Genomic DNA, 25,142 nt, shown 5'->3' on the forward strand with positions numbered 1-25,142 from the left:
TGGGTGGCTCTATACTGTACCTATAGTAAGACTTCGTGTATATTTGTCTTGCCAGCACAGTAGCCGACTTTCAAGATGGGGTCCATGCCGTGCGCGATTGTTAACACATAACCCTGCGGCAGCGGCGTGATGGCGAGTGATCGACTGACAGCGCAATGCACCTGACGCCCTTTCCGGTCCTGTGCGTCGCTGTCAGCGAGAGTGCACAGATGGATTGCCATTATAACATGCGGCACAGGTGTATATGTCTCGCCATCCAATCCTAGGGCATGAGTGCAGGTATATAAAGTCCTCCAGTCTTCCCCTCATTAATCCCTGAGGAAGCGGTAGCGAAACGACATTGGAGTGAGGAGGGAGGCCAGCGGATTGGGACTCTGGGATTTCTGGTAACATATGTATAGGTATACGCTGCACAATTATTCTGTTCAGCGTACTGGAGCATCATGGCATAGCACTTGCACTTTATTTTGTTAAGTATGCGTTTATGCTGAATGAGTTTACTGTGAGGTTTACATATATGCACATGCACTTTAAATAACTATCATGCTACTCTTGTCCCAGTAGTGGGGTCTCCCACCTCCCAGGTCTTGTTTTTATGATTTTCTTTTTGTGATGGAATTATTAAAGTCTTGTTATACATTTTGAAATTTTGAGTGATTTATGATTATTATTTGGGGCACATAAGTGTTTTCTGTTGTTGATCTAGGTACTGGGTGCCATCTTTTCAAGGAGACTCGAGTTATAGAAAATGCTTTCCTAATCTAATGCTTAGGGCAAATTTGAAAACATACCATGGTATGTTCCTTCCTAATTTTATATATAGTATAAGGCTAGATATATGGGCAGGACTCTTCTGCTATAGTTCTTTATTGGTATTTTAAGCATTATGTTTTACTTTAATGTTAGTTTCTGTGTTCTGCCCACTGTTTTATAGCATACCGTACACCACCATAGTATATGACAGTGCTACATGAAATAATCCCCCCCCCCATTCTTTCCATACTGTAGACCACTTGTTTTGATAACATATCCTTTGTCTGCGATGACAGACAGATGAATGTTGTTATTCCCATGTATGAGCGGAGTAGGATGAGCACTGCACACATTACCTCACACATCCCCATGAGAATAGTGAGGTAAGAGGACTGTGAAAGTGCTGGTCCCTGGGTAGGCTGGCTGTGTGTGCCGGCTGGAGCTGTGCTAGGAGCATGTGACTGCTCTTCTTACATTGCCATGGTGTGGCAGCAAGCATCAGCTGTAAGGAGAGCAGCCATGGAGGCTGCCTGACAGATACAGAGACCATAGACAGGCTGCTGCTGCTGCTGTGGGGAGGCTGATAGGAGCGGACAGCTCCCCTGCACATCTCTATAAGGTAGGCTTGCTTTGTTCTGACAGGGAGATTTCCATCATGTCTACACACTGGAGCTCTAGGTGTCTTTATGTAGAGAATTGCATTGTCTGCCCATGCATAGCCCACTGCCCTATGTGACTGAGGGATGCTTTGCTGTAACACGACCGAAACAAATCAATTGATTTTGCAGTATTGCTGTGAAGCTGATATATTCATCCACTGCCTTTCCATCAATATTGCACCCAATCCAATGATGCATTGTGCATTGGATGTAACATAGGATTAATCCTCCATAAGGTTCTTTAATATATCCTGTTATTGAATGGGTTAAATGCTAACCTACAAGTGTGAATGGTTCCTTTTCAGTGTATTCATTGCTTGGACCCGCCTTCCCTGGGGTGTGCATTGTAGTAGATCCAGCTGTGTTACTGTGTGTATTAGTGATTTCCTGGGGCAGATGACAGCAGTGGTTTGTTGTAGTCCGCTCCAGGCTTCCCCTATACATAATAGTAGTCTGGTCATTGCTTGACTAACCTTGGAAACTGACACAGTCCATTGTGTCTCTAGCTTTGTTTTAGCTCCCTGGTTCTATTATATACAAGCTGCTTTGGTGGATCTTTTGTATACTCAGCAGAATTCTTGCGTTGTCTACACTCGATCCATATGTCTTTGTCCTAGACTACAGAAACCCTTAATACAGCATTTGTCCTCTATATGTACCTTATTATTGGTAGCAGCAGCCATTTCTGATCAGTTATGCTTGGCTGGGGATTTCCATATGCGAATTGAATAAAAAATTTAATTACCATTTTTTTTTCTTATTTTTTTATTTTTTTTATTTCATTGCTGATTCCCTTTGCTTGTGTCTGTCCCTTCTTCCCACCTTTACCTCTACCAGTCTATGTCAGTTCTGTGACTTGGTGGCTATCATAGGGCCAGATGTTAGGTGTCCTTTAGTGTAAACCTGGATGCATTCCATTACATGGGGGTATACAGGTTAGCCAGCCCTCAGTAATATTCTTATCTTCTGAATGTTGTAGTGTTTAATTTATACTGGTGTGGAAAATATAAAGATATTCCACTATAAAGAAATGAGGGTGAATGGAAGGAACACAAAATGTATACAAACTTTGCTATGTAAAGTATAGCCTGTTTTGCTACTGTACCCCAATCTTGGGTACCATAAATAAGAGACAGGGGCCTTGTTATGTTTGGATATCAATCTTCCATTAAGCTTCTATAGCTCTATATGGATATAGTCTATCATCGCTGCTTGAACACAAACAATGCCCCTGCTATACTTCATACCACAATTTAGGAAATTCAGGCGCCTTTTACTGTCAGCATATTTACTACCTTCATATGCATATTATACAGTCTGGTTAAAGAGGATCCCAGAGAAGGAAGCAAGGTATTAAGTTTACACCTGATCTGTCTTGTACCTTGAAGATGGGTAATATAGATGTCCAAATAAAGAGTTAAAAGAAACCTAGTATCAGCCTCCTTGCTTTGTGAAAATTTAATGCCTCCTCAATAATGGTCGGGAAACTGATCTGCAAGTGGGAGTGCTGAAGGGGGAAGGGCAGATAGAAAGGGTAAGTGCTGTTTATGGCTGCAAGGCGGCTAGTAAATATTCCTCAGCTAATTTTCTATTCATTAACTTGTCAGTCTGCTGTGTGTTCCCCATAAATGGCAATAAATAGGGGTTATGGTGCTACGTGGAGCTGGTTTTGCAGGCTTTTCATGTGCATCGGCTGCTGCAATGTGCAAATACATCAGATAGCAGAACCAGTACTGTGTGTTTTGCAGGTAGGAAGAATTCTGTGTTAGAGATATTCATCAGATGAAGCAGAGTATTATCCTTGTGTCTAAAGCTGCAGAAATCATTACATATGTCACTTATGTATAGATCTTCAGAACATTACATACAGCAGTACAGTCATGTCACATTGAGATCATTTCTTGAATGCCATCTGTCAGCAGTGAAAATACATCGGCTAGAGTCTGGTCCCTTTGGAGGTGTGTACATATATATATATATATATATATATATATATATATATATATATATATATATATATATATAATGTGTGTGTGTTTTACCAGGGAAAAATCTGGCTTCCCAGTCCTTGAAATTCTTGGCCCCTCCATACCATGTGCCATCTCTTACTGTTGTTTTCTTGTGAACAGAAAGATCCTATGCACCCTCTCATGCTCCAGGGGCCCAAGTGCAATGCCACCTCTACCCGCCAGTGCTACACCTTTGACAGGCCTGTTTGTTATCACTAGGGATTCAATCGCAAATTTGGTGAAGTGCTGGGGCCTAATCCTACAGTTGCCTGGGACTACCTGTCAGACCACCTAAGTAGCAAATGCTCTTAGTGATGGGGAAAGTAATTTCTTGGACTATCAGTCTGAGGTCACGTCCACCCTCTCTCTGTTAGTGCTAGTGCCTGTCACCTGCACAGAGTTAAAGTTAATGAAACATAGAAGATTATTGGCAAAAAAGATCACATGGTTCATCTAGGCCTATTTTCTTTCTGATTATCTATGAATAGGTGTATGTTTATCCCAGGCATGTTTACATTCAGTTATTCTAGATTTACCAACCACATCTGCTGGACATTTGGTCCAAGCATCTACTACTCTTTCAGTAAAGTAATATTTTCTCATGTTGCTCCTGATCTTTCCTTCAGATAACCTCAGATTGTGTCCACTTGTTCTTGTGTTCAGTTTCAGTGTTGTATTTTAAAGGTTTTAATCATGTCCTCCCCTCCCCTGCTTTCCTCCAGACTATACAGATTAAGATCCTCCATTAAGGTCCACCATTATTGTTGCCCATTTTTAGAAACATTCAATTTGTCAATATCTTAATGTAGATGAGGTCTTCAGAACTGGACTCAGTATTGCAGATGTGGTCTCCCTAGAGCTCTGTACAGCGAGATCACAATCTCCCTCTTCCTACTGGTTATACCTCTAGCTATACAGCAAAGCATACAAATGGCTTTCCCTACTCTCTGGCTGCACTTGTGACTCATTTACCTCCTTGTCTGAAATCACTACACCTAAATCCTTCTTTTCTGAAGTCTTCAAACCCGAACGCTCGTCATTTACCTCCTTGTGGCTGCAGAAATTGGATGCAGCCTTAGGAAGTCCTGGAAAATATGGATACAGCCTATGTTTTCCTGGACACCCTAAGGCCACATCCTACTTCTGCAGTCCTGGGAATTTAAATGCCAAGTGTTGGGGTTCGAAAGATGTTGCCAAACCTCAACAGTTCAGCATCTCTGCTCAACATTATTCGCAAAGGTCCTGTTCACACTGAGCAAAATCGGCGGAACCCCATCTTCCTCAGTGTTCAACAGCGTCTCTATGGGAGGGCTTGCTCCCCTCCACTTCCGACACTCTTCACTCAACTGACATGTCAATTCTTTGAGCGGAGAGCAGAGACAAGCAAGCCCTCCCATAGAGACAATGAGGCAGGCGGGATTCCACCAATTTTGCTCAGTGTGAACTGGCCCTAACACAGAACCACACTGATCCCTATGCTAGCTAGAATTGCTGTTAGGGAAATATTTCTGTCTCCTTCTCGCACTACCTAATGTTATGGTTCACTAAATAGTAGATAGTAGAATATATACTATATAGGATAGGATATATACTATAGTAATAGTAGGATATATGAGGTGGAAAATATATCTGTTGGCTGCATAAACCATATAAATATGGCATTAATATAGATAAGTGCATGTATGAAACAATTTTTATTTGGCAGTATGCATGGCCTTTTTGAAATACATTAAAACTTCTGGATCCATTTAGATACAGATCTCAAATACAGTTGTATTTAAAGACTATGTGTACTTTTTGTAATACAGTATAAACTGGCCACTAGCTGATCTAGGGGAGGTGGGCTGCAGCGATCACACTGTTACAGGAGTCTTTTTTATTGATTTACATTTTGAACTCTTATTTTAGTAACTCATTATTGTGAAAATGGTGTTGTATTATTCATAAAAGTAGTGACTGGTGGTACTGTGTATTCAAGGAGATGAAGTGAGAGGGGTGGCTGGTTTCCCAGTTAAAATGTACAGCAGGAACAGGAAGTCTATTACGGGATGCACAGCACACTAGGTATGAATGAGAATAAGAGCATACAGTATCAGAAGGAACACCTGAAAGACCACATAAAAAAGGCTGTAAAATAACCTTATTTCATTAATTAGACAGCTGGAAATACATTTCATCATCAGAAAACCCTTTTATGTGAGGTTTTCTAGGACAGTACCAGTGTCCATCAGTCCACCAGAATCCAGTTCCTTGGCATTGCTGTCAGCATTGTGTTATCTAATCCTTAATGTGAGGGTGCAGTTGATCTTTCACAATCTTAGGAGATGGCAGTTCTTTGCGGTACTAAGCCAAGCAGCGGAAGCATCAAACAAGCAGTTCCTTTGCACAGTGGATTTAGAGATGTCATACGGGGGTTAACCCAGCAAGAAATATGGCAGTAATTTTTTATGGTATGGGCACAAACACGTTTTTTTTTTTTTTTTTTGGGATGGCCTTCATTATGCGGCCAAATAATGCCAGTTTTTTTTTTCTCCAAATAATGGATGTCACTTTTATAACGGACATTACTTGGCTATGAAAGTAGGTCATCCAAAAAAACGGCCACCAAATGGCCAAAAAAAAAGACACGTGGTCGCAGTGGTGTAGCTACCATAGAGGCAGAGTAGGCAGCTGCTATTGGGCAACAGGTGGGCCTGGGGGAGAAGGTAAGAGCCGTCCTGTCCTTCTGCTTATCCCCTTATGTACTGCAGTGTGTCAGAGTTTACTTACATGCTACAACACAAGAAAAGGGTTAACAAGCAGAAGAAAAAGAGATCTCTGTTTCACTGCACTGATAACCCCTAACCTCACTTCTCTGGCTGCTGCAAACAAGTAGGAAAATGTGTGGAGCTCTATGCAGAGGTTATCAGTGCACGAGCAGTGAAGCAGAGATCTTCTTGTCTTCTGAACATTGGCTCACTTACGCACTGCACTACATAAGGGGTTAAGCAGAAGGTAGTCTGCTCCTGCACCTATGTATTTAACCATAAGGGCTCCTAATGGGCCCCTATAGTTAAAGACAGTGGCTCTCTGCTCTTCCAGTGGCCTCTGGCCACAAGAGATTTTATTGTTTGGCCACATATATATATGTGCGTAGGGGAAGGGGTGCCCTGTGTGGCTGTGGCCTCCGACTGTAACAGATATACAGTGTCCTATAATACGTTCACTATATGCTGCAGATTTAATGGGACTTAAACTAAAAGTGTGATGCAAAGAACACTTTAGAATAGATAAAGGATCACATTCACATTGCCTTGTCCTCACTAGGGTAATTGAACAGGTCGCTGCTCCTTACGCAATAGGCCCACTCATTTCTTGCTTTTGCAGTAATATGATTTTCTCATTTATTTTATGAAGTATTATGGAAATTCCTATTCAAATCAAAGGCACTTGTTTTTTTATTGACGAATTCTAGTTTTAAAAAAAAACAACAACTCTGTATAAAACAAATGTATAGCTATTCAAGCTAAGGGCTTATGCACATGGTTATGCCACGTGCACTGATTGTGTATGGAGGCAGATGGAGTCCCTGTGGTTCTAGACTTATAGGCACTCTGCATGCAGCGCTGTAGTGCCGCTTTGAAGCACAGTATACTCTTATAAAGGTAATGCTACTGTATATAGAGGAAATGACCTGCATAGGATTTCATAGAATTAGAAGTATACAGAGACACATTATGGGCCCATAAAAGACTATAGGTGTTGTATTATGGAGCTAATAATACAGCTTTGTGGCTAAATCCTTATTCATTGATTATTTTTAGGAAAACGAGTTACTATTCCTATGGGGGGGGGGGGGGAGGAACAATTATACGTGAAGGCCTAGTCATAAAGTGCAAGTGATAAACCAGACTGACCTGCAAGGGGTTAAAATGTTTCCAATAGTGTTTCCGAATTCTGCAAATCCACTGCTGTGTAAAGCGAAGTCATGCTGACTGTGTAACTGGGTATAACCTTTACATCAGTATATGATCAATACTTCCTGGCCAGCACCTGATCACTTAATAAAAGCCATGTGCGATTTTAGCACATAAAGTAGCAACTTATAATGTCACATACACATCACTATCCTTTGGAGACCAGATCAGAGCTGTTGCAATCCATAGGACATATTGGCTGTCTGTTATCTGCAAATGTGTTAAATATAACCCCTGGCAAAAATTATGGAATCACTGTACTTCATAGTTGCTGACATTTGAAAAATTTTGTCCAGGGACAGTTTAGTGTTGACAACAAGGGGTGTGACTTATTGTGGGTGTGGTCTTGGTGGGTGTGGCCTAATGTGGGTGTGGATTGAGGGGTGTGGCTTGTTACAAGTGTTTTTTTTCCAGAATTTTCTAGTTAGAATTTTACAGTCAAAACATTACAAAAGGAGCATTACACACCCCAGTGTCAGGTCCCCAGTATATTACACACCCTAGTATCAGGGCTCCAGTATATTATACACCCCAGTATCAGGTCCCCAGTATAATACACACCCCAGTATGTGTATTCAATTCAGTTGACATTTTCATTCAAGACCCAAAAAGGCCAACTTTGTATTTGGGCCAGAATATTGTTCCTACAGCTTTTGTTGCAATGACAACCGCTGAAACATGCTAAATCACGACTGGTATTTAACAATGGCCGTTGAAAAACAGTGTGTGAACATAGCCTTGTTCAGGTATTTGTTTTAGAAAGACAAATGACAAGAAGATTCCATTATTTTGCTCTCAATATTGAGTATCATATTGTCCGGCATATAAGATGACTGGGCATACAATATGACCCCCAACTTTTCCAGTTAAAATATGGAGTTTGGGATATACCCGCCTAATAACACTACCCCTCTTCACACACACACACCATATAAAAATAAATAAAAAACATCAGAGAGCAGCAAGATCTGAGAGGCAGAGAGGGAGGTACAGTAATACTGGTAGGATACAAGGGGGGCTCTACTGTATTTTTTTTTTCCATACCCAGGACGCCTGCAGCTTGCTCTGCCCATCATATGGTCGCCGCATACGGTGGAGATGTGGTCAATTTTTAGCTCCCCCCACTATATTTGGCAACTGCAGATTCTCCAGTCCAGTTCTGAAGTTTTCCTGGGTTAAAAGTAGTCTTATACGCAGGAAAATACAATAAATCCAGTAAAAAAATACTTATAGATCTGTTTTTAAGCGCATTTTTTTTCTTGATCAGAATTAAACAGTGCTTTTGAATTGCATGAATTTGAATTGAATGACAGTTTATCTGTCATTAAGGCAGCTTAGTCTAGTTGTCATGCGGTCCTACTGCCTGAAGATTATGTAAAGGCCCTATTACACCAAGCGATTATTGTCCGTATTTGGGGTGGTGTAATAGCTCCTGTTAAAAGGCAACGATCAGCGCACATGCACAATGTCGGCTGATCCTTGTCTTTCAACATGTTAAAAAAACTTAAACGATAGTGACGGTCTGCTGGCCGTCACTCCATGTTATAGGAGCGGAGGTGGCACAGCGCTGCATTCTCCTACAGGCTTTAGATCAGCTCCCTGCAGCTTCTTCCCCCGCCCTTACCCTCTGTCGGTGCGTGTAATAGTGCTGGCAGTGAGCAGGGAACGAGGAGCAAGCGAATGCTGATCTGACAGGTCTGATCTGATCATGCTGCTAAACATCGGCCCGTGTAATAGAGCCTTACCTATGGATACAGCCATTTATGGATATGTTTAAGTCATTAAAGGTGAAAGTACTAAATGACCACAGTCTTTTGTAGAGATGCACTATTTTTTTTCGACATTCAGCTGCCTCCCTTCTATGTAGGTGTAATTGTATAGTAGGTTGATAAGACTCGAAGTGGCCTATAACAATTGTAAGCACACATATCACACATGGACAGAAGGCATGATAGACTCATGGTAAAAATTAGGTCATAGATTTTCCTTGGGTCTAAAGAGAAACATAATTTAATTTGTTTACGAGGCTTGTTTGATACTTTTATGGTCCCCTGCGATACAAGTGTCATAGATGTGGCTGATGAAAGCTCCCTCGAGGTACTTCTTGCTGTTTCTCTTATACAACAAAATTTTTGCTGCCCTCATACGAACCTGATAATTATCCAGTGCTTACTTTCAAGTGTTAAAAGGGAAAAAACCCTTCTGCTTTACCCAAGTACAGTGTGCCATCATTAAACAAATTTCCCTAGCATTGCTTTATACTCAGGATGACAGCCTAGTGCGGGGGAAACATTTCATGAAAAAGAGACGCTATAGTTTTATCTTCAGTTGCTGTGCAGTTGAATGAAATGTATTGTTATTTGTAAGCAGGCATTTCAGTGCTAGCACTAGGCTGTCTGTAGTGTGCCTTAGTACACTAAGGTATATGATCACTGCTTTTGCTACTTTATACTGTTGACCTGCAGTTAAAGGGGTGCCCTGGTGAAAATTGTTTTTAAATCAACTGCTATCAGAAGGTTATACAGATTTTTTTTAATGAATTGTATGTAAAAATCTCAAACCTTCCAGAGCTTATCAACCGCTGTATGTCCTGCAGGAAGTGGCGTATTCTTTAAGTGTGACACAGTGCTCTCTGCTGCCACCTCTGTCCATGTCAGGAACTGTCCAGAGCAGTTGGAAATCTCCATAGAAAATCCCCTCCTGCTCTGGACAGTTCCTGACACAGGCAGAGGTGGCGGCAGAGAGCACTGTGTCATACTGGTGAGAATACACCACTTTCTGTAGGACATACAGCTGCTGCTAAGTACTGGAAGATTGAAGATTTTTTTTTAATAGAAGTAATTTACAAATTGTATAACTTTCTGGCACCATTACCCATTACCCACCTTACAATGACAAGGATTAGCTAGCCAACAGAAGTCCAAAAGTCCACAGGGGCAGATGGGAGTATTAAGGGGAAACTCCAGGTAGAGGGGGGGGGGGGGGATGAAACTTCTGCAGAAGCATATAGCATTACTTACCTATCTATCTCAGTTTTGAAACTACCAAAAATCCATTTGCCTTGGGGGTCTTTGTCCTGTATTGTGTGGCTGTACTTCCTAGTTAAGCAGCTGTACACAGTACTACAGGTTCCAGAATGCAATGCATTCCCTCAGCTGTTCATCACAGTCCTCCCACCCTGCCCATTCCCTACCCAAAGTTGTTGCAGAACATCTAGGATGTGTTCACACATTGCAGTTCCATTGTGTTACTGAATTATTTGCAGAACTTTATCATTTCATTGTGTTCCCACCCACACAGCACGCTGTATTCTCTACCTGTAATACCACACAGCACGCTGTATTCTCTACCTTTAACACCACACAGCACGCTGTATTCTCTACATGTAACACCACACAGCACACTGTATTCTTTACCTGTAACAGCACACAGCACACTGTATTCTCTACCTGTAACAGCACACAGAACGCTGTATTCTCTACCTGTAACACCACACACCACACTGTATTCTCTACCTGTAACACCACACAGCACGCTGTATTCTCTACCTGTAACACCACACAGCACACTGTATTCTCTACCTGTAACACCACACAGCTGCTGTATTCTCTACCTGTAACCCCACACAGCACACAGTTACAGGTAGAGAATACAGTGTGGTGTTACAGGTAGAGAATATAGCGTGCTGTGTGGTGTTACAGGTAGAGAATACAGTGTGCTGTGTGGTGTTACAGGTAGAGAATACAGCATGCTGTGTGGTGTTACAGGTAGTAACACCACACAGCACGCTGTATTCTCTATCTGTAACACCACACAGCACGCTGTAATCTCTACCTGTAACACCACACAGCACGCTGTATTCTCTACCTGTAACACCACACAGCACGCTGTATTCTCTACCTGTAACACCACACAGCACACTGTATTCTCTACCTGTAACACCACACAGCACACTGTATTCTCTACCTGTAACACCACACAGCACACTGTATTCTCTACCTGTAACACCACACAGTACACTGTATTCTCTACCTGTAACACCGCACAGCGCGCTGTATTCTCTACCTGTAACACCACACAGCGCACTGTATATATGTATATATATATATTACTTCTATACTAAGGTATGATTGCTTGAAGTTATAGGCCAAAGCATGATGATTCTTTCCTGAGAGAACCTGATAATAGTTCTTGTTCCGATTTCAGTGCTGTCATAGAAGACCCTATATGTATCCAAACATGTGGGTGTATATATAGGGAAATCAATGTATTTGATGGATTGGATCCATGACAGTTTTCATGACAACACTGTACTTGAAAGAAATTAGAACATAAAAGGTGTCATCAGAATCCACATTGACATCCATGAAAGGGGGATCGTCATCTCCTGAAAAGTATAAAACTTGACCTTTATTCAACAAAACGTCTAACTATACATCAGTGCATAATGATAAAATGCCAACACCTTGTGAATATTAACTATTCTTAATAATGGCACCGCTTAAATAACAATCTAGATCTGACAGGTTGACGTGATATTTGTTTTTCTATCAGGATATGTTAACAGAACTATAAATTTAGCTTTACATAGGCTGAACGCATCCATCCGTATGTTATCGCTCAGCTAAAACTGGGTCATGCACAATAACTATGATTAACATTGAAGCAAAACAGAATTGCTAAAGATATACAGGCACCAAGTTTTGGATTTAACATCAAATATGTCATTTATAATGTAATGTGACTGAGGTACTAGAAGCTGGATGATCCCTGTTATCAAGGTCTCATTGATAAATGGTGTCCCAATGCAAAAGACCTAAGGAAAATCTCCTCTTAAAAGGCATCTCAACCTCAAACACATCGCCCCAATAACACTTGTTAGTTTTCCTTGTTGCCCAAATCTTATTATAGATTCATAAGATACACCTTGCCAGCAGCTATTTTATCTGCTGTAACAACCTCTCTTTCAGCGCCCCTTACAAAATGTTTTTCTTCATCTTCCGTAGGCAGAAAATGTTATGGGAATTACACAGGGACGTGGCTTTGAAATTAAAATTTGCAGTGACTCCTCGAGCTATCAATTCATTTAGGGGACAATCTTAAGTTGAAAATTTTGTAACTTTATTGAAAACTTTTTGCGATGTCATTGTGTTTGTAGCAATGACCATGTTTCGTGTCCTCTGAAAGGAGAAATTGAAGCTTCAGTTGCAGATTGATTTTCTCAGTAGAATATCACCATCTGCCAGGCTTTGCTGAATCTGTAACCCTCATCTGTTACCGATTCACTTAAAAAATAAAGAGTTCTGTCTTTTAATATGGGGGATATACAACTACTGCTTGTAATATACAGGCCATTGTGTTTTACAAGGTAAGATCCCTATCACAATAGTGTAAGGGCCCTATTACACGGATCGATAATCGGCCGAACTGGGCCTATTATCACTTTGCGTAATAGAGACAATGATTAGCCAATGACATCGATCATTGGCTGATGGTTGATTTAGGTTTGGACCTAAAATTGTCAGCCGCGCATCGCTATTACATGTAGCGATGCGCGGCCAATGGCTGAAATTCCCCAAACACCTGACACCTTACCTTTCCCCGCTCCCGGTTTTCTCTCATGTGCTCTGCAGCATCCCTGTTCCAGTGGCATCAGCAGTGTCTGAACGGCCAGTGAGGAGTTTGGGTAAGGGCTGCATGGACATCGCTAACAATGTCTATGCAACCCTTACTGCCCAATTATCGGGCCATCTAATATGTCCAATAAACCAGCGCCAATTTAGCAGATCGTCCCTCGTTTACTAAAATGATCTGGCCATATTCGGCCTGTGTAAAAGAGTTCACCCTCTCTATGCCACACCATGTTTCAGGCAAGTGTCAGGCAAGTTTCAGGCAAGTGTCAGCTGTAAGGGTATGTTCACACAGTGTCTTATAGTGCGTCTATGGGAGAGCGCACGCTCCGCCGCTCTCCGCTCAGAGAAGTGACTGTTTTACTCAGTGTGAACATACCCAAAGATGCAGTCAGTACGCACCACATACAGAACGGGCTTAGCTTATGAGCCACCTCTATATGCAATGACCACCAAACCCTGTGAAAAGAGTTAAGTTTTTATGTTAAACATATTTTTTTAGAATTTATTTTAATTTTATTTATTTAGCATTTTTCATTTTGCTATGTATATTAGAAAATAATCCTGATGTCTTGCAGTTTTTATTCTGAACACTAAACTGGCTGCAGATATTTACCTTTTCAGTGGCATACACCAGCAGTAAGGGTCCTATTCCATGGGCCGAGCAGAGCGGGGAGGAAGCGGGGAGAAAGACTGAGCGGAGGAGAAGCCCTGCTAGGTAATGTATGGTGCTTCTCAAATCGTTGGTCGCACGCCGCACACCAATATTCCACCGTAGCGATGTGCGGTGGGGGACCGATTATTTTAGGTCTGGCCCTAAATAAACGATCAGCCAATGACACGATCATCAGCTGATCGTTTTCTCTATTCCACCGAGCGATAATCGCTCCTGTGGAATAGGCCCCTAACCCTCGCTAGCCTGATGGGCAAGTTGGAGGGGGGGATGTCGAGGTGGGGAGAAGGCAGAAATCATGGCAGAAATCTTCACCTGCTCCGGAGCAGGTGTACGAGGGGAAGCTGAGAAGTTGCTGGCTCTGCCCCCTTGCAGTTGGAAGTGGAAATTGTATTTGGTACCATATGAAAGTTTGATATCTTGTTATGTAACTGTGCCGATATTTTTTAGATAAGATAAGATGTTTACCATTCTTGTAACCATTTTTTAATTCAGATAGAACTTGAGATGGCAGAGGCACAAGCTTGTTGCTGTGTCTGTTGAGGTTGTGGGACGCCCACTGCAGGCTTCATCTTCGACTGTGAAATGCCAAGTCTTGAAACAAGAAACCCCGGTTTTGACAGTGCTGTAGTATGGACACTTCTCCCCTAGTGTCTGTGATATCCCAGTCTAAATGTCCTATGCAGACCTTCCCGGGAGAAAATAAAACTTTATGACAACCCGCAGACATGAAACTTGCTTGTGTCTCTGCCATTTTTCAATTGCAACTGGGAGGAGACAAAGCCAGGAACTTCTCAGCCCCCTCCCCAATAGATTTCTATGCCGTGGGTGCATGTCCCATCAGATTTATTTAGGAGGCGTACACAGGAACTCTCACTCTTTATTGCAGATATTAATCGAAATGAGTGGGGTCTTGAGTTCACACATAATATTTTTACTAATAATGCTGAGTTCTTAGATATTCTAATTTTTCATGAACAACAACAGATTTTAACTAAAACTTTTTTTAAACCAGTGGATGGGAACAGTTATCTACATTTTGATAGCGCCCATTATAAAAAATGGCTGGTCAACATCCCGTTTGGACAATTCCGCCGGATTAGAAGAAACTGCACTAGATTAGAAGATTATAGGGACCAAAGTAAAGTACTTACCAAGAGGTTCCTAGCCAAAAAATATCCACGGTCACTAGTTACCAGCTCTAGGATCAAAGCAGCTGGCCTTAGTCAAAATCAGTGCCTCTTACCAGGTAAGAAAAATGATCCTACAGCCAAAGATTTCAATCTAAACTTTATCACGACTTTCACATCGGATAATGGTAACATTAGATCTATTCTTGCCAAACACTGGCACGTACTGCAGCAGGATCCCTTTTTAAGGGATATCCTACCCACCCGCCCCGGGGTTACATTTAGACGAGCAGCAAGCCTGAAGAATATATTAGCCCCGAGCAGACTCAAATCTGTCAAGAAGAAAGGGGGTGTGGATAGTGGCTTTCTCACCAACACTAGGGGTAGCTTCAGGTGTGGGGTCAGTAAGTGCAAATGTTGTACTAGCATTGGTAACAAGGTCACAAATTTTAGCTCTAGGGTCTCTGGTGAATCATTCAACATCAAATCCTTTATGTCCTGTAGCTCTTCATTTGTGGTTTATCTAATCACCTGTTCCTGTGGGACTCAGTACGTGGGGCATACCACCCAAGCCCTTCGTGTGAGAATTAATAAACATAGGTCTAATGTTGAACGTGGTTTTCAACTACATAGCGTCTCTAGACACGCTGTTGACTGCAATAATTCCAAATTTTCTTCCTTTACTGTACTATCTATTGAACAGATACCAGTGGGTGGCCAAAGGTATCAGAAACTTAAGAGGCGGGAGAACTATTGGATTTATAAATTGAAAACATTGGTACCCGAAGGTTTAAACGAATACATAGAAAATGTTTGCCAATAGACATTTTGAGAAAGATTTTATATGAAATGCTATTTTTAAATTAACTTAGTTATTATTACCATTTTAGTTTTATATGTATAATCTTATTTATTCTATTAGTGGTCCCATCATATGGCTTATTTATCAAGTGTAAAATTAGTTCCCTATAAGGGTGTCTATAGCTTAATTTATTTAATAATAGTGTCTATTTTTACTATTCATTTCTACTTATTATGTGTGAAACTAATTTTTAACTAGGGTGTTTACAGTTCAATTTATACATTAACAGTGTCCTCTTTTTAGCTATTTATAATATGTATCTCTTTCTTACATGTGTGAAACTAGCTTCCAACAAGGGTGTTTACAGTCCAATTTATATTACAACAGTGTCATTTCAAACCACCTACAATATGCATCTCTTACTCCTCAGCCAGTATCATCAGCGGAGTCGGCGGCTGGGTTCGGACCTTGCGGTTTCTGTCTCCCTGGAGGACATGGTTATCCACCCGGATATCTCCCCAGTCCGTGTTTTCCCGGGCGACACAGTCCTATAGCCTTTTGCGGGCGGTCCGGGTCGGGCCGCAATACTCCTTTTTAGCCTCTAGCTTGCTGCTATTCTGACGGTTCGGTCCTTCTCCGGAGTGTCTGATTGGCTAGTGTCTGTAGGCGCCTCCCCCGTATGTGTATGTAGCTCCTGAGGTTAGGCCCCTCCTTTTTTGTACAGCGCTATGGCGCTATGGGGATTCTCCTTTAGAAGATTCCCGTGACTTACGCAATTAGCGTACGCAATTTACGTATATAAATAGTTCTATCGATCTAGTTCAGTGCTGGAGCCGCACTGCAGTTGAGCTGTTTTCAGCATAAGAGGAATATACCTAAACATTGATGAGAGTATATTTAAGACTATGTTGGTTTATTATGATTATTTTATTCTATGAATCTGTTATATTTATATGTCTTCTATGCCCCTCCTCTCCCTCCCCCTCCCTTTGGGAAATGGGCGGTTTTGGCGGGTGTTTTCTTTCCTTTTAAACCACAGTATTATCGGACTTTACTTCATGCACTGTTCTGATGAAGGGAGATTATGTAACTCCTGAAACGCGTAAACTTTGTGCTTTTACAATAAATATGAACCTATTTTCCACCACTTTGGTGTAGCCTTGGACATTTTCTGGGACAGCGCTGTTTACAAGTATCGTAGTTTTTTTCCTTTTTTATTTACACAGGAATCTGGCGGGGTAAATGGGGCTGAGGCCTAATTTAAGATCGGCAGCCTAATTAAAGGCTGGTCTTAATAAATGTTCACCTAAATTTAAAACTAAGCTGAGCCTTATTGTTCTGTACAGATTTATTTTCAGCAGTAACCTTCTTATCACAGACAGGATTACAATAAAAGGGGACACCAGTATACGCATAAATAACAAAGCATTCACAATAACTGAAGCTCAGAGCTCAGCTTCCCTCTCCCTGTAGACTTTCCTCTACACAGGTCACAGAACATACCCAGAAACATCTCCCTTTCTAGTAAATAGGGTCTGCTCCAGACCATTGTGTCAATGTCCATGTTGCTTGCTGGTAAAGCATATCTCTAAAAGCTGCTAACAATGGCCGCCCCCATTATAGTGTACTGAAAATGAAATGAAACCGACTAGCAAAAGTAACATGTATCTAACTCAGTAAATGAAAAACTGGGTGATAAATTGAGTTTTATTCCCTAACACTTAATTATTTTTTTTTACTATGTAAATATTTATATGTATGAACAGTAATTACTAGTATTCTTTAAAATCTCCTTTACCTTGCAAATGTAAAAAAGAGTTGCTGCTTTAGAGATTCTTTATCAGTGCAAACTGCCCCTTCCTGATGCATCTGAAGATAGGGACTATATGTATATTAAACACATTCTGCAGATAGTGACTATGTATATTAACCACATGTTTTATTAAAGCTGGAGGCTTCCTGAAACAACGTTGTGTGGGTTTGTTGCTGGTGTCATAATGGTGATAGAAAGCATGACTTCCTAAAATGTAATAGATATATAGTGTCATTGGTTATTGCCTTTATCTATGCCACAGTAGCAATTTACATGATTACTTTAAAGATATGAGGTTTAGTGTGAACAAGTTTTTCTAAAGTGGTGTGCAGACTTTGACCAGAAGAGTCAGCAATATGTAGGAGTGTAGTTCACATATGATCTGTTTAGTAACTTATAATCTTGGAGTACAATTTCCTAAATGGTTTGCATGATATATGCAATTAGGTAAATCGGTATGACCATTGGTTGCGTAAAGGTATAGTCCTGCTTAGGTCCATCTGCTGAGACCCCTATTGATCCTGAGGATTGTATTTATTTATTATTTATTATTATTTATTTAAAAAGCGCCCTTAATTCCAGAGCGCTATACAATAGATAGGCAACAGGCAGGAACAAAACAAGATCAGAAAACATTACATGAAGGCAAAAGACAGACTGGTACATGGAGGAAGAGGACCCTGCCCGCGAGGGCTTACAATCTATGGGGTATAGGGAGAGAAACAGGAGGTAAAGTGCAGCCATTCAAGTGTGATGCAGAGTTATTGTATGTTGTAGCCTAGTGTGAAGAGATGGGTTTTCAGGTTACTTTTGAAGGACTTGATGGTGGATGAGACACGGATGTGTCGGGGTAGCGAGTTCCAGAGTATGGGGGAGGCTCGGGCAAAGTCTTGGAGGCGGTTGTGCGAGGTACGAACAAGGGGGGAGCGCAGACAGAGGTCGCTGGAGGATCGAAGGTTGCGTGAGGGACGGTAGCGGGATATCAGGTCAGAGATGTACGGAGGGGACAGGTTGTGGATGGACTTGTATGTCATGGTCAACAATTTAAAGTGAATATGTTGGGCAATGGGGAGCCAGTGGAGGGATTGGCAGAGGGGAGAGGCAGAGGCAAAGCGAGGGGAAAGGTTGATTAGTCGGGCGGCAGAGTTAAGGATAGACTGGAGGGGATCAAGGGAGTTAGCTGGAAGGCCAGAGAGGAGGATGTTACAGTAGTCCAAGCGGGAGATAATGAGAGCATGTACCAATAGTTTGGTGGAGTCAGGGGTGAGGAAAGAGCGGATTCTGGAAATGTTTTTGAGGTGAAGGCGGCAGGAGGTGGTCAGGGCCTGTATGTGTGGTTTAAAGGACAGGACAGAGTCAAAGGTGACCCCAAGGCAGCAGACTTGAGGGACAGGGGACAAAGTGCAGCCATTGATAGTGATTGACAGATTAGATGGCGGGGTGGAGGGAGATGGGGGAAAGATGATAAGTTCTGTTTTGTCCATGTTGAGTTTTAGAAAGCGGGAGGAGAAAAAGGAGGATATGGCCGATAGACACTCTGGAATCCTGGATAGCAAAGAGGTGACATCCGGACCAGAGAGGTAGATCTGAGTGTCATCGGCATAAAGATGGTACCTGAAGCCATGGGATTCTATGATATGTCCCAGGCCAGAGGTGTAGATGGAGAAGAGAAGAGGCCCAAGTACAGAGCCTTGGGGAACACCAACAGTAAGGGGACGAGGAGAGGAGGTGGTGTGGGAGTGGGAGACGCTAAAAGTGCGGTTGGAGAGGTAAGAGGAGATCCAGGTGAGGGCTAGGCTAGTGACACCAAGGGATGAGAGAATTTGTAAGAGGAGAAAATGGTCAACTGTGTCGAAGGCAGAAGATAGGTCAAGGAGAAGGAGCGCAGAGTAGTGGCGTGAGGTTTTGGCAGTCAGCAGGTCATTAGCCACTTTGGCGAGGGCAGTTTCTGTGGAGTGGTGGGGGCAGAAGCCGGATTGCAGGGAGTCAAAAAGCGAGTTGGATGGAAAATGGGAGTAAAGTTCATGGTAGACATGTTGTTCCAGGAGTTTTGAGGCAAAGGGGAGAAGAGTGATGGGGCGGTAACTGGATAAGGAGGTAGGGTCAAGGGATGGCTTTTTGTACCCAGTAGTGTGCATGTTCATTCCCTGTTATATGGATATTAAAGAGATGTATTGCCTAGAGTTTTATCTATTACTCATGCTAAACATGTCCTGTTGGTAATCTGTTTCTATTTGCTGACTGTAATTTTGTAATCTATTTTTAGTATATTATTATGGTGGCTGTCACCTTGCTTGGGATGTTTTAAACAGAATTTAGTAAATGCTTTACAGTAAGCCTCATGGACAGACAGGAACTGTCCAGAGCAGGAGAGGTTTTCTATTGGGATTCCCATAAAAAGCTTCTCCTACTCTGGAGAGTTCCTGTCTCGGCCAGAGGTGTCAGCAAAGAGCACAAATCTATATAACTTTCTGACACCAGTTGATTTGAGAGAGAAAAAGATTTTCGCTGGACAACCCCTTAAAGAGATCATACTACAGGGGAAAGGGAGGCTGAGCTGTGAGCTTAATCTATTGTCTACTGGTATCTCTCGCTGTCATTCTGTTTAGATAACTTTCCAGCCTCCTTTTACTTATCAACACAGAAAAAAACAGGAAGTCTCAGCTTAAATACAGACAAAAAACAGAAGGTGCAGCAGCAACCCACAGGTGCAAGGGCTTACCGTATATATTCCTCCCAGCATACACACTGTAAACAACTGCTCTGTAGATATTTAAAAAATGAGGATCTTAGCAAACAATTTGATCAGAGTGTACCATGTTGCCAACGTTAAGGCGTCCTCGAGACATGGTCCCTACTCTAGCATTTTCACACTAGCAATGGCCTCTCCTGGGCTGAATAAGCCTACAACTAGGCAGATTGGAGCCAAATGATCTCTTTTATAGCACCCTTGGGACATGGGTGGAGTGCAGGCCAACAGGAGTATATACAGTACGGTAAGCCCTTGCACCTGTGGGTTGCTGCTGCACCTGCTGTTTTTTGTCTGTACTTAAGCCACGAGCAGCGTACAACCTGCAGTGTGAATAGAGTCATAGATGTGCGGCCAATTTTTCCTTTTTTTCTGTTGAATGTGGGGGGTGTGGCTACCTCCTGTTGGCCTGTACTCCACCCATGTCCCAAGGGTGCTATAAAAGAGATCATTTGGCTCCTATCTGCCCAGTTGTAGGCTTATTCAGCCCAGGAGAGGCCATTGCTAGTGTGAAAATGCTAGAGTAGGACCAGGTCTTGAGGACGCCTTAACGTTGGCGACATGGTACACTCTGATCAAATAGTTTGCCAAGATCCTCATTTTTTAATATCTACAGAGCAGGTGTTTACCGTGTGTACGCTGGGAGGAGTATATATGGTAAGCCCTTGCACCTATGGGTTGCTGCTGCACCTTCTGTTTTTTGTCTGCACTTAAGCCACGAGCAGCGTGCAACCTGCAGTGTGAATAGAGTCATAGATGTGCGGCCAATTTTAACTTTTTTTCCATTTTTCCTTTTTTCCAGCTTAAATACAGGCCTATTGACTAGGCTGAAAACGGCAATGTTTTTTTTATTATCATTTTATGGCATATAAACTACAATGGAAAATGTGAACAAAAAAAACCACCAAAATTAAAAAAAAAAATGTGTTTAACGTATAAACCCAATTTAAAAAATACAACATTTTCAATTACCCATTCACTTCATTTTAGATATCTTAATGACTGCCATGTAATGCTACCTTCTTCCTGCAGCAGCCATGGAAAGTCTGGCTTCTATCTCAAAAGTAGTCTGATAAGATAAATGCTTTGAGTTAAAGGGGTAGAGCGGTGTTTAAAAATTATTCACTAAATAACACAATGATTAGCTGAGCAGCTGATGACGCGGCAGAGGGGGGCTGGCATGAGGGACGGCTGGAGTGGTCCTGCCGGTCTCCCGAAGATGATGTTGTTCGACCCAAGATGGCAGCTGGGGTTGACAGTAATCTGGTCAATATACTGCACCACACTTCGGGGGGTGGGGGTACACGGGGAAGGGGGCCATTCACTTACATAACACACATTACAAAGTTGTTTAACTTTGTAATGTGTGTTATTTAGTAAATAATTTTTAAACACCGCACTACCCTTTTAATCTCCAGCTGGGAAGATGTGTTCTCCCCACAGTCCTTTCTGTACCCCATTGTTGGGAAGTGGCATCCATCTTCCCACTTTAAAGAGTCCTGTTAGGGCAGTGCTGATATCAAAGAGAAAGGTCCCCTGCAAATCATCTTTATTAGCAAGAGTGAACAGCCACCATGAAGGCTCGCTCTGGGAAGTAACCATGTGTTATATGGTTGCTCAATCATGTAAAGGGGATCATGTAATACCATTTTTGCTTGCTGCATTCTGATAGGAGATAATCTATTTGAGACAACCCTTTCACATAACATGATACAAACCCCAAAAGGATTCTCTAGTGATTGCAGAAGACTTCTCCTTAAAGAGGTTATCCAGCGCTACAAAAACATGGCCATTTTTGCCCCACTCTTGTCTCCAGTTCAGGTGTGCTTTGCAGTTAAGCTCCATTTACTTCAATGGAACTGAGTTTCAAACCCCAACCATTTGGAGACAAGAGTGGGGCAAAAGTGGCCATGTTTTTGTAGCACTGGATAACCTCTTTAAGGTTGGTCACAGTTTGTGATGATGCTATTCTTTCAGAGCCCTGCGTTTTAGAATAAACCCCAATGCTTGATCTCAGCACTTGTAGTGTGTTCATTTCCAGTTTCTTTTTTTGCTATTATACTAACAAATGTTCTAACTATAAATGTAGGTTGAGCTGGTGCCATGCCGGAAGCTGGAATTCTACATATAGATGTGAGTGATTGAGAGAAAAATTGTGCTTATTATAGACAACTGTTACAAGAAGCAGGAAGTCACGTGACAGGAGGGGGACCAGGCAATTTCCAGTAAGGTTAAAGATCATCAAGAACTTGAGGTTACAGCTGGTAAAAGGGAGATGATTCTGACACAAGAGAAATAAATGGCACTGCAATTGCAAAGGGAAAAAATAGGGCCAGGTCTACAGATTGTTAATTTTTTAAAGCTGTATTGTTAAATAACTTATCTTTTCACATGTAAGATGACATGTCAAAGTTAAAGATCGCATCAGGTCTCACTCATGAGACCCATTGCAATCACTAGATATAACTAGGCTGTCAATCAGATCCAATTGATTTGTTCCATTAGACCCAATGAGATCTTTAACTTTTGTTGTGTCTAACAACATGTCAAAAGTTAATTTATTTGACAGTAACACTGCAAATGTCTGAAACTAAGTAAGTTGTACATTTTCCTTTGGTGAATCTACAGTTGTATGCTGGGGAATCGTATAACTTACAGTTTCCTGATATATTTTTCATAATAATACTACTACTAATGATACCACTATATTTGTAATGATAACAAAAATTACCTGTGCAGCTCCAAATTACCAAGGTGCTGGCAGAACTAAGTTTTCACACAGTGCCACGGTGTCCATTGGTTTTATCCAAGGTCTGCTCCTGGTTGCTTTATGTATTTTCTTTTATTCCATCTGGACCCTGCTACTAGACGCTATTCTTGGTGTCATCTGGGACCACCCAGGGCTTGTTCATGGTATCTCCTGGTTCTATCTCTGGCATACTTTTGGTATCTCCTAGTTCCATTTTTGTCAAGCTCTTAGATGATGTTCCTGGTATCTCCTGGCCCTGGCCTACTCAACGATGCTATTCCTGAGATCTCGTGGTTCCAGCCCTGACCCAATCCTGCCCAGTGTGTCTGTTATCTCTTGGTTCTAACCATGACCTACTCCTTGATGTAGTTTCTGGTTGCATCCCTGCCCTGTCCCTGGACTCCTGTTCCTGGTATCTCTTAGTATCTATACCTGGTCCTGGGCCTGGTTCCTGCAATGCAGCTGCACCTGTGACTATTCTGGGGGCTGTGCACTGGTGAACACCCTATAGCAAAGTCTACACTCAGGGCCTAAGGATGAAAAACATTCAAAAAGTCCTATGTAAACCGAAATGGTAGAAGATTCTTCAATGAATTAAGATCTGCACCTAAAACAAACCCTCTCCCTTTAAAGAGTCACTGTCGTATTTTTTTTTTTTTTTTTTTTTGGCGAAATCAATAGTCCAGGCGATTTTAAGAAACTTTGTAATTGGGTTTATTAGCCAAATCTGCCATTATCTGCATGTAAAAAGCCTTTTCCCAGGTCCCCCCCTCCTTCCTCTTTTTCATCCACTCTGAAAAATCTGAAAATTGTGACTTGTTGCAGGAGACGTCCCCTGTCTGTTCTAGGGAGAGGGGAGGGGGGAGGAGGAAGGAGGGAGTTAGCCGGCAGCAGAAAGCAGATAACAGAGGATTACAGGCACAGAGCTGGGTGACAGCTGTAATCTGAGCTCAGACAGGTCACTGGTGACTGTCACAGGAGATATCCCGTGAGGGATTTGTAGATTAACTCTTTGTTGTCCTGTTTTGGTCTTCTCTTTAGCTCTCTCCATAGGAGAACAATGAAGACAGGGGGGAGAGCTTCAAACTGATTTTTCATGATAAAAATGCATTTTTCGGATAATAAACCCAATTACAAAGTTTCTTAAAATCGCCTGGACTATTGATTTCTGCAAAAAAAAATTCACGACAGTGACACTTTAAGGTTGTGTTTGTACATGTATGCAAAAACATGTCTGAAACCATGCCCCCTTCCATTCTCCAATGGCTTAAAGACCTGGCAACATCACACGGCAAACGGTAACCCCATGGGGGTTTGGTTTCAGCCGTATGCAGGGACCACAATGTACAGACACAGATTGATTATTGGCCGAATGGGCATTCGTAGAAACGCTCATTTCTGATAATCATCCTTTGTTTGATCCCTGGCAACAATCCAGGGATCATTCATACAACCCAACCTGCAATGATTGAGCTCAGTAAAGTGCTGATCAATGAGATCAGCATACATTATTAGGGCCTTCTCTGCTCTTGTACTGGGGCCTATGATTAAAAAAAAAAAAGTTAATAAAATACAGTAGATTCTAAGGTTTCAATATCCCACAACCTTGCAACCTATCATATCACTACTGCCTGTCTATGGAACAAACTAATAATTTAAATATTGAATACTGGAAAAAAAAATCTAGATATGCAATGGCCCAATTTATTAGTTTTTTGTTTTTATACAAAATTTAACTGTGAACATTAAAATATGTTCTCCCATATGTACTGCTGGTCGCCAGCCTTCTTAGTGCACTCGTATAGATTTTATTGAATCTCCCCAGTCTATTAGTTTACCGCTATCTGCTCTAACAATTGGGCTGTAAGACGTATAAATCCGTGTTTATTGTAGTAAATGACATATGATTGATGTAATGACAGCTCTAGTGTCAGAGAACAATATGCCCGTGTCAGGGGCACAAAGGTCATTCCGTATTCACTCACTTGCCCTTTGAAATAGTGAAGACGCAGAAACTGATAATCGCCATGGTTACACAGAATATTGCATGCTGCCACTCACATTGATGCTATCTGACAAATATGGGAAATAATTAGCTGATTTTAAGTGCATACAAATTGCCATGATAGCCATGAGTTAAACTACGTAAACCGTTCACTACAAACACATAGAGACATAAATTTATCTAGGGCTTGAACTGAACACGCTATATACAACAC

At 41.7% G+C, this 25,142-nt stretch overlaps 1 protein-coding gene across 1 annotated transcript in view; it reads left to right on the plus strand.

Annotated features, from left to right (window-relative positions):
* The first annotated feature begins 1,274 nt into the window (after positions 1-1,274).
* Positions 1,275-25,142, plus strand: part of CRACD (capping protein inhibiting regulator of actin dynamics) — a 107,153-nt gene continuing 83,285 nt past the window's right edge. Inside the window, exon 1 of the mRNA XM_069977649.1 lies at positions 1,275-1,372. The gene's annotated coding sequence lies outside the window, so the exon portion shown is untranslated. The remainder of the gene's footprint in view (positions 1,373-25,142) is intronic.

Source organism: Dendropsophus ebraccatus, chromosome 7 (assembly GCF_027789765.1).
Source record: "Dendropsophus ebraccatus isolate aDenEbr1 chromosome 7, aDenEbr1.pat, whole genome shotgun sequence".
Taxonomy (NCBI): domain Eukaryota; kingdom Metazoa; phylum Chordata; class Amphibia; order Anura; family Hylidae; genus Dendropsophus; species Dendropsophus ebraccatus.